General features: G+C 46.6%; 1 protein-coding gene across 2 annotated transcripts in view; it reads left to right on the top strand.

The window, feature by feature from the left end:
• Positions 1–12,962, top strand: part of RUNX1 (RUNX family transcription factor 1) — a 93,067-nt gene that overhangs the window by 40,654 nt on the left and 39,451 nt on the right. The gene's annotated exons all lie outside the window — the stretch shown is intronic.

Genomic DNA, 12,962 nt, shown 5'->3' on the forward strand with positions numbered 1-12,962 from the left:
CGTCTGTAAAAAAGGGATCGAGACTGTGAGCCCCAAGTGGGACAGGGACTGTGTCCAACTTCATTTGCTTGTATCCACCCCAGCACTTGGTACAGAGTATGCACTTAACAAATACCATCATTGTTATTTTTCTTATCTTGGACAAGCCACTTAGGATCTCATCTGCACAATTCAGTCCCAGTTCTCCTTCATACTAAGACTGATGTGAGACAGGGGCTATGTCCAACCTGCTGGCCTTAGAGATACTCTAGTACCTGATGCTTGGCACAGAGTAAGCACGTCACAAAAATCTCAGTTATTATGACTTATTCTTTTGATTTTGTCCTGACTATTTTTATTTTGTGCTGAGAGAGCCAATTTGGAAAGACGTACTTACATTCCTTCCCCTGTTTTCAAAGTTCTTCCCTGACAGCGTGCCCAGAGCCCCTGGGCTAGTAGCCCCAGACATGAGACAGGGGAGAGGTGTTATTTTGGGAAGAGGAGCCCGGAGGGCATTCCTGGCTGGGGGAGGAAGTGACAGGGGCCCCTGAATATATCAATCTGGGGTTTGTGCCAGTTAGAGCTGTGTTTGCCTGGTGGGTTGAGGAGAGAGAGTGTGTTATTTATATTGATGTCTGTCTCCCCACCTCCAGACTGTCAGCTCACTGCGGGCAGGGAATGTTACTGTTTATTGTTGTATTTTACATTCCCAAGTGCTTAGTACAGTGCTCTGCACACAGTAAGCATTTAAAAGATACAGTTGAATGAAAGAACAGAGAAGGAGGGTTCCAGGATTGTTCACCTAGAGCAATCAAGGCCCAGAGAGGGAAAGAGGCTTGCCCAGGGTCACACAGTAGATTTGGGACAGACTCAGGACTGCACTTTCTGAAACCTTGACTGAGCAGGGTCCTGGTTCCCCCTTACATCATCTCTCTCTCCAGCCCGGACCCCAAGGCTGAATTTTTCTGAGTCAACTCTGTCTGTGCCGAGGTGACCATCTGTTCAGTTGGTTCTGGGCCAGGTCAGCCCAGCGTCCAGCTCATCTTCCCCCTGTGCAGGATGGATCCATCAGCGGATGCCTTTATGTGTGAAATTATGATTTTCGGTGCCCAGACTCCCTCCGCCTCGACTCCCACCGAGTTTCGACTGGGAAGTGGCGCCAGAGTTCCCGGGACTTGGAAGAGAATGCAGTGGGTCTAGAGCAAGCGAAGGGATCAGGATTGGGTGGTCTCCGGCGGACTTCCGCAGAATGATGCGTCTGAGGTCATTACGTTACGCGGCGTGTCCGGTGTGAATCAATCAATCAATCGTATTTATTGAGCGGTTACTGTGTGCAGAGCACTGTACTAAGTGCTTGGGAAGTACAAGATGGCATGTGACATCGTGGGCCTCTGTGTTTCCAGTGTCCTTGGGGGCTGCCGTTGGACACATTGAGGGGCGGACAGGGGTCGGAAGCAGGGAGACACCCTCAGTGCTTATTGGATTAGGGGAGAGCAGGGGACGGGGCCAGAAGAAGTCACCTTTAGCTCTTCCCCTTGGCTCCAGTTTACTCCCTGTTCCCCCTCACTCCCATGTCCCTCTAGGCAGTTCATTCATTCATTCAGTCGTATTTATTGAGTGCTTACTGCATGCAGAGCACTGTACTAAGCGCTTGGGAAGTACAAGTTCACAACATAATTTGGCAGCATTGGCTGGCAGTGATTCAAGCCAGCCAGTGACAGCTCCGACTGTCCCGTGGGGAGGTTTGCCTACTTGCTCCCCACTCAGACCTCCCAGATGGGTAAAATTGGGGACCCGCGAGCCCGGAGCCCCTCCAATTTCAAGGCTGACAGGGTTTGTGGGACAGGAGAGGCAGAGAAGCTGGGATCTTGGAATAGTTTTTGATTTTGCCTTGGGCCAAGCACCCCGGGGGCTATCACTTCAGCTGGCTCTCCACACCACTCCTTCCTTCCTTCCCACATCTCTGTCTCCAGTAATGAAGTCCTACCCCCTAGCCGTCCCTGAAGGGGAGCCTGGAGGCAGTTTGTGTGTGGGAAGATGCAAACTACGAAGAAGCAAAGGAAGTTTTTGGCAGCAGAGAGGCTGCTGGGGGTTGAAGGCTCCAAATTCCTGCAAGGTTCTTCCTTCTCCTTTCTGTTTTGATGCACGCAAGTGTGTTTAACACCCAGTGAGTACGTAATAAATACTAGTATTGCTAGTTTTTTATTTTGATTTTTGTTTTTAAGTGGTTTTTGTTAAGGATTTACCATGTGCCAGGCACAATACTAAGCCTTCAGGTAATAATAATAATAATTATGGTATTTGTTTAGCACCTACTATGTGCCAAGCACTGTTCTAAGCACTGAGGTAGATACAGTAGATAGTAGTAGATACAGGTAGATGCAAGGTTGGACATGGTCCTTGTCCCATTTGGGGCTCACAGTCTTAATCCCCATTTTTAGATGAAGTAAGTGAGATACAGAGTAGTAAAGTGACTTGCCCAAGATCATACAGCCCGGGCTCTTTGCACTAGCTGGTATAATAATGATAGCATTTATTAAGCGCTTACTATGTGCAAAGCACTGTTCTAAGCACTGGGGAGGTTACAAGGTGATCAGGTTGTCCTAAGGGGGCCTCACAGTCTTCACCCCCATTTTCTAGATAAGGGAACTGAGGCCCAGAGAAGTGAAACGACTTGCCCAAAGTCACACAGCTGACAAGTGGCGGAGCCGGGATTTGAACCCATGACCTCTGACTCCAAAGCCTGGGCTCTTTCCACTGAGCCACGCTGCTTCTGGTAGACTGTAAGCTTGTTGTGGGCTGGGATGTATCTGTTGTACTGTTGTGTTATACTCTCCCAAGCTCTTAGTTCAGTGCTTAGTAAACACTCCATAAATACGATCGATTGATTCATTGATTGATTCCGTGAAGGTGAGTGGGAGAAGCAGCATGGCTTAGTGGATAGAGTACAGGCCCGAGAGTCAGAAGGACTGGTTTCTAATCCCGGCTCCGCCACTTGTCTGATGTGTGACCTTGGACAAGTCACTTCACTTCTCTGGGCCTCAGTTCCCTAATCTGTAAAATGGGGATTAAGACTGTGAGCCCCATGTGGGACAGGGACTGTGTCCAACCTGATTAATTTGTATCTACTGCGGTGCTTAGAACAGTGATTGGCACATAGTAAGTGCTTAACAAGTACCATAATAATTATTATTATTATTAGAAAGAGTAAGATAAGTAGTGCCTGAGTGATGGAGACTCCTTTCCCGGCCCACCCTCCCCTCCCACCCCAATGGCTCTTCTTGGATTAATGGTGGATGGATTAGTAATAATCTCTGTGGTATTTGTTAAGTTCTTACTATGTGCCAAGCACTGTACTCTAAGCAGGGGTAGATAGAAAATAATTAGATGAGACACAGCCCCTGTCCCACGTGGGGCTCACACTCTGTGAGCACAGGGACTCCATAGTCACTGGTATTTATTGAACACTTTCTATGTGCAGAACAGTGTTCTAAGCACTTGGAAGAGTACAATATAGAAAGAGTGGCAAGGCATGTTCCCTGCCCACAAGGAGCTTACAGTCTAAAGGGGGAGACAGACATTAAAATAAATTACGGATATGTACATAAGTGCTGTATTCATTCATTCAGTCATACTTATTGAGTGCTTACTGTGTGTAGAGCACTGTACTAAGCACTTTGGGAGAGTACAATGAGAAGCAGCGTGGCTCAGTGGAAAGAGCCTGGGGCAGGGATTTCAGAGGTCATGTGTTCTAATCCCGGCTCTGCCACTTGTCAGCTGGGTGACTTGGGGCAAGTCACTTAATTTCTCTGTGCCTCAGTTACCTCATCTGTAAAATGGGGATGAAGACTGTGAGCCCCAAGCGGGACAACCTGGTTACCTTGTATCCACCCCCAGCGCTTAGAACAGTGCTTGGCACACAGTAAGCGCTTAACGAATACCAGTATTATTATTATTGCAATACAACAATAAACTGATGAACATTAAGTACTTAAAGGGAACAGACCCAAGTGCCTAGGTGAGAGAGAAGAGAGAAGGAGAAGGTGATTTTAATAAGGCTTTGAAGGTGAGGAGAGTGGTGGTCTGTCAGATAGAAAGGGGGACGTAGTTCCGAGACCGAAGGAGGATGAGGGAAAGGGGTTGGCCGTGAGTTAAATGAGACTGTGGTACAGTGAGCAGATTGGTATATGCAAACATGTATATATGTTTGTATATATTTATTACTCTGTTTATTTATTTATCTTGTACATATCTATTCTATTTATTTTTTTTTTGTTAGTATGTTTGGCTTTGTTCTCTGTCTCCCCCTCTAGACTGTGAGCCTGCTGTTGGCTAGGGACAGTCTCTATGTGTTGCCGACTTGTACTTCCCAAGTGCTTAGTACAGTGCTTTGCACACAGTAAGCACTCAATAAGTATGATTGATTGATTGATTGGTGTTAGAAGAAGAAAGTTGTGAGGTGGATTGTAGTAGAAAATCAATGAGGTAAGGTCAACTGATTGAGTGCTTTAAAACCAATGGTAAGGAGTTCTAGACTGCGAGCCAGTTGTTCGGTAGGGACTGTATCTGTTACCCAGTTGTACTTCCCAAGTGCTTAGTACAGTGCTCTGCACACAGTAAGCTCTCAATAAACACGATTGAATGAGTGAATGAATGAGTTTCTGTTTGATGTGGAGGTAGATGGCAGCCACTGGAGGTTCTTTAGGAGTGGGGAGTCGTGGACTTGACATTTTTCAAGAGAAATGATCCGGATTTCAGTGAAGTGTGGACTGGCGTGGGGAGAGACGGGATGCAGAGAGGTCAGCGAGGAAGCCAATGGAATTCAAAGTGGGATATGATAAATGCTTGGATCAATGTGGTAGCAGTTTGGATGAAGGGATTAGGGTATATTCTTGAGATGTAGGGAAGAACTGACAACATCTGGAGGCTGATTGAATATGTGAATTGAATGAGATGAGTCGAGGAGTCATTCGATCGTGTTTCTTGAGCGCTTACCGTGTGCAGAGCAGTGTACTAAGCGCTTGATAGCACCAGGATTACGGGTTTGTGAGACGCAGGGGTAGCGGTGTGGTCTGTAGCAATGGGAAAGACAGGGCTTGGGTGGGAAAACGGGTCTCCTCTCCAGGGACGTGGGTTTCTCTATCCATGCTCAAGGAGCCCAGGTGTGTGGAGGGGGGAAGCAGAATGATAATGATGGTATTTGTTGAACACTTACTATGTGCCAGGCACTGTACTAAGCACTGGGGTGGATACAAGCAAATCGGGTTGGACACAGTCCCTGCCCTGCGTGGGGCTCACGGTCTTCATCCCCATTTGAAGCGGGGAGCACACAGGGACTCAAGATAGTTTGACCTGATCCACTAGGCAGAAGGGCCACTTGCCACATCATAGGGTGAATTTGGAGATCTGATGACCCTGACTCTGAGTTCTGGAAACGGAGTGGAAAATCCAGCGGGGGAAAATCCTCCCGTTAGCTTCCTCCCCTGAGTCCAGCTGGGGCTGTATCATGCACTTGTGTGCGTGTTTATACATGTGTCCAGATCTGCCCTCTAAGTGACCAAATGATGAGCAAAAATCTGTTGGTTGTCTAAATCTGTAGTGAGAACCTCGTTATTGTCAGTGAACAGAGGATTCTATTTATTCTGACAACTTGACACCTGTCCACATGTTCTGTTTTGTTCTCTGTTTCCCCCTTCTAGACTATGAACCCGTTGTTGGGTAGGGACCGTCTCTAGATGTTGCCAACTTGTACTTCCCAAGCGCTTAGTACAGTGCTCTGCACACAGTAAGCGCTCAGTAAATACGATTGAATGAATGAATGAATGATCTGTGGCTAACACATCACCCATGATTAAATAAGTTGGGGGAGGTTTTATAAAGTCTCGTAATACTGAGGATTTTGTCGTCTTATTCTTTAGCGAACACGAATAACTTCTCTGGCCTGGAATGTTCATGGGCAGAAAACTGCCTTTCTCCTTTATGAGTAATTTTTTTATTAGACCGCCTTTAGGTTTCATTACTGCCTTACCTCCTTCCCTTCCCCTCAGCACCTGTATATATGTATATATGTTTGTACATATTTATTACTCTATTTATTTATTTATTTTACTTGTACATATCTATTCTATTTATTTGACTTTGTTGACATATTTTGTTTTGTTGTCTGTCTCCCCCTTCTAGACTGTGAGCCCACTGTTGGGTAGGGACCGTCTCTATATGTTGCCAACTTGGACTTCCCAAGCACTTAGTACAGTGCTCTGCACACAGTAAGCGCTCAATAAATACGATTGATTGATTGATTACTGAATCAAAAGGCTAGGGGTGGGGTCTGGGGGGGAGGTGGGGTGCTAAATTTGCCTGGATAGATTCCGCCCCTGCCCCCCCAAGACATACCATCAAGTAAGATAACTCCCCATTACGGTACAAAAGTTATGTCACACTGGGTCATTTGAACACATATCTATTCTATTTATTTTATTTTGTTAGTAAGTTTGGTTTTGTTCTCTGTCTCCCCCTTTTAGACTGTGAGCCCACTGTTGGGTAGGGACTGTCACTATATGTTGCCAACTTGTACTTTCCAAGTGCTTAGTACAGTGCTCTGCACAAAGTAAGTGCTCAATAAATATGATTGATTGATTGATTGAACACCAGATAGTATTTGGGTTTCCCAAAGAACAATCCAGCCTCCCTGAATAAAACCCTCTAAGAAGCATTGGCAGATGCTTTTGTTTCTGGAATAATGATAATAATAGCAATAAGCCCGCCCTCCTCAAATAAAAGCTTCCAAGAAACGTTGGCAGATTATTCTTATCTCCCTTTTGTTTCTGGAATAATAATAGTACTAGCAACAATAATGCTTAGTACAGTGCTCTGCACACAGTAAGTGCTCAATAAATACGATTAAATGAATGAATAATAATAGTAATAATGGTATGTGCTAAGCATTGGATTGATCAAATCAGATCAGACACCGCCCTATCCCACCTGGGGCTCATGGTCTAGGAGAAGGGAGAAGAATAATACTACTGATATTTATTCAATGTTTACCACTTATCTGCTATTTGACCTTGGGCAAGTCACTTTACTTCTCTTGAGAAGTGGCATGGCTTAATGGAAAGAGCATGTGCTTGGGAGTCAGAGGACATGGGTTCTAATCCCGGTTCTACCACTTAATAATAATAATAATGGCATTTATTAAGAGCTTACCATGTGCAAAGCACTGTTCTAAGCACTGGAGAGTTTACAAGGTGATCAGGTTGTTCCACAGGGGGCTCACAGTCTTAATCCCCATTTTACAGATGAGGGAACTGAGGCCCAGAGAAGTTAAGTGACTTGCCCAAAGTCACACAGCTGACAAGTGGAGGAGCTGGGATTTGAACCCACGACCTCGGACTCCAAAGCCCGTGCTCTTTCCACTGAGCCACACCGCTTCCCTGAGCACTTGTCCACTGCGTGACCTTGGACATGCAGTGTTCCCCCCACCACTCCCTCAGGCTGTAAGACCACTGTGGGCAGGGATTGTCTCTCTTTCTTGCTGTATTGTACTGTCCAAGCACTTAGTACAGTGCTCTACACACAGTAATAAAGACAACTGAATGAATGAATGAATGAAAAGTCCAGGGTAAACTTAATAACAGCAATGATAATGGTGAGTCCCGCTGGAGACAGAGATTGTATATATTCTGATTAGCCCTTATCTACCCTAGGGTTTACCACTGATTTGTACATAATAAATAATAATAATAGTAATTATGGTATTTGTTAAGCACTTACTATGTGCCAAGAATTGTACTAAGCACTGGGGTGACATAAGCAAATCAGGTAGGACACAGTCCCTGCCCCATGTGGGGCTCACAGTCTCAATCCCTATTTTACAGAGGAGGGAACTGAAGCACAGAGAATAAAAATAATAATAACGATGATGGTATTTGTTAAGCGCTTACTATGTGCCAGGCACTGATCTAAGCACTGGGGTAGATACAAGGTAATCAGGTTGTTCCACGTGGGGCTCACAGTTTTAATCCCCATTTTACAGATGAGGGAACTGAGGCACAGAGAAGTGAAGTGACTTGTCTAAGGTCACACTGCAGACAAGTGGCGGAGCTGGGGTTAGAACCTATGACCTCTGACTCCCAAGCCGAGGCTCTTGACACTAAGCCACACTAATAGACCGTGAGCCCCACATGGGACAGGGACTGTGTCCAACTCAGTTTGTGGGTAATAATAATAATAAATAATGATGACATTTATTAAGCACTTACTATGTGCAAAGCACTGTTCTAAGCGCTGGGGAGGTTACAAGGTGATCAGGTGGTCCCACGGGGGGCTCACTGTCTTTATCCCCATTTTCCAGATGAGGGCACTGAGGCCCAGAGAAGTGAAGTGATTTGCCCAAAGTCACACAGCTGACAGTTGGTGGAGCCGGAATTTGAACCCATGACCTCTGACTCTAAAGCCTGTGCTGTTTCCACTGAGCCACGCTGCTTCTCCACTCCAGCACTTAGTCCAGTGTCTGGCACATAGTAAGCACTTAACGAATGCCATCATCACTGTTATCATTATTGTGGTATTTGTTAAGTGCTCATTGTGTACCAGGCAATGGACTAAGCGCTGGGGTGGATGCAGGCAAATCGCATTGACACAGTCCCTGTCTCCTACTAATAGTAATTGTGGTATTTGTTAAGTACACACTATGTGCCAGGCACTGTACTAAGCGATGGAGTAGATAGAAGAAAATCGGGTTGGACACTGTCCCTGACCCACAATAACAATAATAATAATAATAATTGTTATTATTATTGTGGTATTTGTTAAGCGCTTGCTGTGTGCCAGGCTCAGTACTAAGCACTGGGGTGGATTCAAGCAAACAGGTTGGACACAGTCCCTGTCCCCATAATAATAATAATAATTGTGGTATTTGTTAAGCGCTTATCATGTGCCAAGCACCGGAATAAGCGCTGGATACAGAAGCAGTGTGGCTCAGTGGAAAGAGCATGGGCTTTGGAGTCAGAGGTTCAAATCCCGGCTCCGCCAATTGTCAGCTGTGCGACTTTGGGCTTCTCCGTGCCTCAGTTCCCTCATCTGTGAAATGGGGATTAAGACTGTGAGCCCCCCAAGGGACAACCTGATCACCTTGTAAACTCCCCAGCACTTAGAACAGTGCTTTGCACATAGTAAGTGCTTAATAAATACCATTATTATTATTATTATTATTACAAGCAAATTGGGTTGGACATAGTCCCTGTCCCACAATATTAACAATGATAATAATTGTGGTATTTATTAAGCGCTCCCTGTGTGCCAGCCACTGGAGTAAGCACTGCGGTGGATACAAGTAAATCGGGTTGGACGCTGTCCCTGTCCCACGGCGGGCTCACAGTCTCAATCCCCATTTTACAGGGGTGGGAACTGAAGCAGAGAAGTAAAGTGACTTGTCCAAGGTCATGCAGCAGACGAGTGGTGGAGTCAGGATTAGAACTCACCACCTTCTGCCTCCCAATCCCAGGCTCTATCCATTATGCTATACTGCTTCCAGGGTGGGTGGGGATTTAATAATAATAATAATAATAATAGCATTTATTAAGCACTTACTATGTGCAAAGCACTGTTCTAAGCGCTGGTGAGGTTACAAGGTGATCAGGTTGTCCCACATGGGGCTCACAGTCTTCATTCCCATTTTACAGATGAGGGAACTGAGGCCCAGAGAAGTTAAGTGACTTGCCCAAAGTCACACAGCTGACAAGTGGCGGAGCCGGTATTTGAACCCATGGCTTCTGACTCCAAAGTCCGGGCTCTTTAATAATAATAATAATGATGGCATTTGTTAAGCACTTACTACGTGCAAGGCACTGTTCTAAGCGCTGGGGGGATACAAGGTGATCAGGTTGTCCCACGTGGGGCTCACAGTCTTCATCCCCATTTTACAGATGAGGTAACTGCGGCTCAGAGAAGTTAAATGACTTGCCCAAGGTCAATCAATCGTATTTATTGAGCGCTTACTGTGTGCAGAGCACTGCACTAAGCGCTTGGGAAGTACAAGTTGGCAACATATAGAGACAGTCCCTACCCAACAGTGGGCTCACAGTCTAAAAGGGGGTCACACAGCAGACAAGTGGCGGAGCTGGGACTCGAACCCATGATCTCTGACTCCAAAGCCCGGGCTCTTTCCACTGAGCCACGCTGCTTCTCCAATCATAGGGGACTCTGGGGAGCTTGCAGACCAGAAGTTACAGGGGCTCATGTGTCCTTACAGTCCGTAGGTCAGCATTATTTATTGACCCCCTCTTGAGTGCACCATTCTGCACTAAGCACTTGGGAGAGTCCAGTTCAATATTCATTCAGTCAGTCATATTTATTGAGCGCTTACTGTGTGCTAAGTACCGTCCTTTTCTCTCACTCTCTTCTGCGTCGCCCTGACTTGCTCCCTTCATTCATCTCCCCCTCCCAGCCCCACGGCACTTATGTCCATATCTGTCATTTATTTATATTAATGTCCATCTCTCCCTCTAGAGAGAGCTTGTGGTGGGCAGGAAATGTGTCTGTTTATTCATTCAGTCAGTCATATTTATTGAGTGCTTACTGTGTGCAGAACACTGTACTGAGCACTTAGAGTTACTGCTTATTGTGATATTGTACTCTCCCAAGCACTTAGTACTGTGCTCTGCACACAGTAAGTTCCCAATAAATAATAATAATAATAATTTTGGTATTTGTTAAGTGCTTACTATGTACATACAAGGTGATACAAGGTGATCAGGTTATGATGATGATGATGGTATTTATTAAGCGCTTACTATGTGCAAAGCACTGTTCTAAGCGCTGGGGGGATACAAGGTGATCAGGTTGTCCCACGTGGGGCTCACTGTCTTAATCCCCATTTTCCAGATGAGGGAACTGAGGCCCAGAGAAGTTAAATCGACTTGCCCAAAGTCACACAGCTGACAACTGAAGCTGGGATTTGAACCCGTGACCTCTGACTCCGAAGCCCAGGCTCCTTCCACTGAGCCACGAATGAGTGAATGCCCTCAAGGAGTTCAAGATAGACGCCAAAATAATTTACAAGCAGGGGAAACAACCGAGTAGAAGGATCTGTATCTAAGTGTGGTGGCCTGAGTATCTTAAATGCTTAGGAGATGGGGACTCAAGAGATGGATGATGCCGAAGGGAGGGTGGGGAGATGAGAGGTTAGTCAGGAAAGATTTCCTGGAGGAGATGTGATTCCCTAAAGGCTTGGAATCAATTAGTCAATGGCATTTATTGAGCACGTGCTCAGCACAGAACACTGAAGATGGGGAGACCAGTGGCCAGTCTGTAGGGAAGGAAGAGGAAGAGGTCAGTGATGAGAGAGGCGAGAACGAAACACCGAGTAGGTTAGATGAGTGCAGGCTGGGGTGTAGTGGGAGAGGAGTAAGGAAAAGTGGAGAGAGAGCTGATTAAATGCTTAAAGCACATGCTTCAGAGTTTCTGCTTATGGCTGTCACCCCGGGCTACAGAGACGGGGTCCTGTGCTGGTCTTTGGCTTGGGTCCATGCATGGTAGTAATTGGTGTTGTTCAGTGCGGGGACGGGCAACTGGGCCTCCTCCCCTTTCCCCCAACCCCATCTTCGCCCTCTCCCCTCCCTCTGGGCTCGATGTCAAGGTGTGGAAAGTCATCCTGGGTAGAGGATGTCCTGCATAGATGCTTTGGCGGAGGGTTAGGTAGGAGCCGGGCCCTGAGGTAGAAAGTTTTTGGTTAATCTCAACTGGCCCAACCTTAGTAGGGGAGCAGGACAATTTAGAGGGCAAAATTGGGCAGTTCTGCTGTCAGAACACAACCGCCCTGAATGGGGAAGATGCAACCCCACTGCAGGCTCAATTAGTATGCAGAGCTCCAGCTGGAGAGCAAACCCCTAAGCCCAGGAAAGCCCTGCAGAGGCGGGAGGTTTTTATCATAATGCTGCCCAGTGCCAAATTCCCCCACCCAACTCTGGCCTTGAGGAATAGGCATGATGAGGAATCTATCTCTTCCTCACCATTCCTCTGGCCCCTCGCCTTCCTCTGCCTGGCTCAAACTTGAAAGGGAAATAAAAAAAATCCAAACAGAAAAGGAAGCGGTTTCCTCATTCAGGGTTTAGACATTAATTAATTTGCTGGTTTATTTAGGCATATTGTCTGCTTCCCCCTCTAGACTGTAAGCTCATTGCAGACAGGGAATATGTCCATTTATTGTTGTAAGTGATGGCATTTATTAAGCACTTACTATGTGCAAAGCACTGTTCTAAGCACTGGAGAGGTTACAAGGTGATCAGGTTGCCCCACGGGGGGCTCACAGTCTTCATCCCCATTTTACAGATGAGGTAACTGAGGCCCGGAGAAGTGAAGTGACTTGCCCAAAGTCACACAGCTGACAAGTGGCGGAGTCGGGATTTGAACCCCTGACCTCTGATTCCAAAGCCAAGTCTCTTTCCACTGAACCACGCTGCTTCTCAGCGTGTACTCTCTCTGTTGTACTCTCTAGAGTGCTTAGTAAAGTGATTTGCACACAGTAAGCGCTCAGTGAATACAATTAAATGAATGATCCAAGCCTCCTCCCTGCTTAGTCCAAAGACACCACCAGGCTGCTGGTATGTGGAACCTGGAGCAGCAGGAACATCCTTCACCGGCCCACCTGAGGGATAAGGGGGTCTGGGAAGAAGTGTCGTGACACACACACACACCCCACCCTCCTACAGGGATAATAATCCTTGCCGTAGTGGGATTTGTGAAGCACTTAAAAGATGCCAAGACTGTGCTGAGCACTAGAGTCGAGTCAAGAGTATGTTTTGGGAAGGAAGGGCAGTGACTCAAGGAGGAACAGTGGCATCGGAAGGGTCTCCCCGTCCCCCTCTCCCCACCCCCATCAGGGGGTCTCCGAAGTCAGGGACTGGTCAGTGAGAGTCCTCATCCGGAGCTGTAGAATCAGCTCCTTGGAACCCCTTCCTGGCCAGCTGCTGCCAAGAACAAAG

This window comes from Tachyglossus aculeatus, chromosome 24, assembly GCF_015852505.1.
Source record: "Tachyglossus aculeatus isolate mTacAcu1 chromosome 24, mTacAcu1.pri, whole genome shotgun sequence".
NCBI classification, from domain to species: domain Eukaryota; kingdom Metazoa; phylum Chordata; class Mammalia; order Monotremata; family Tachyglossidae; genus Tachyglossus; species Tachyglossus aculeatus.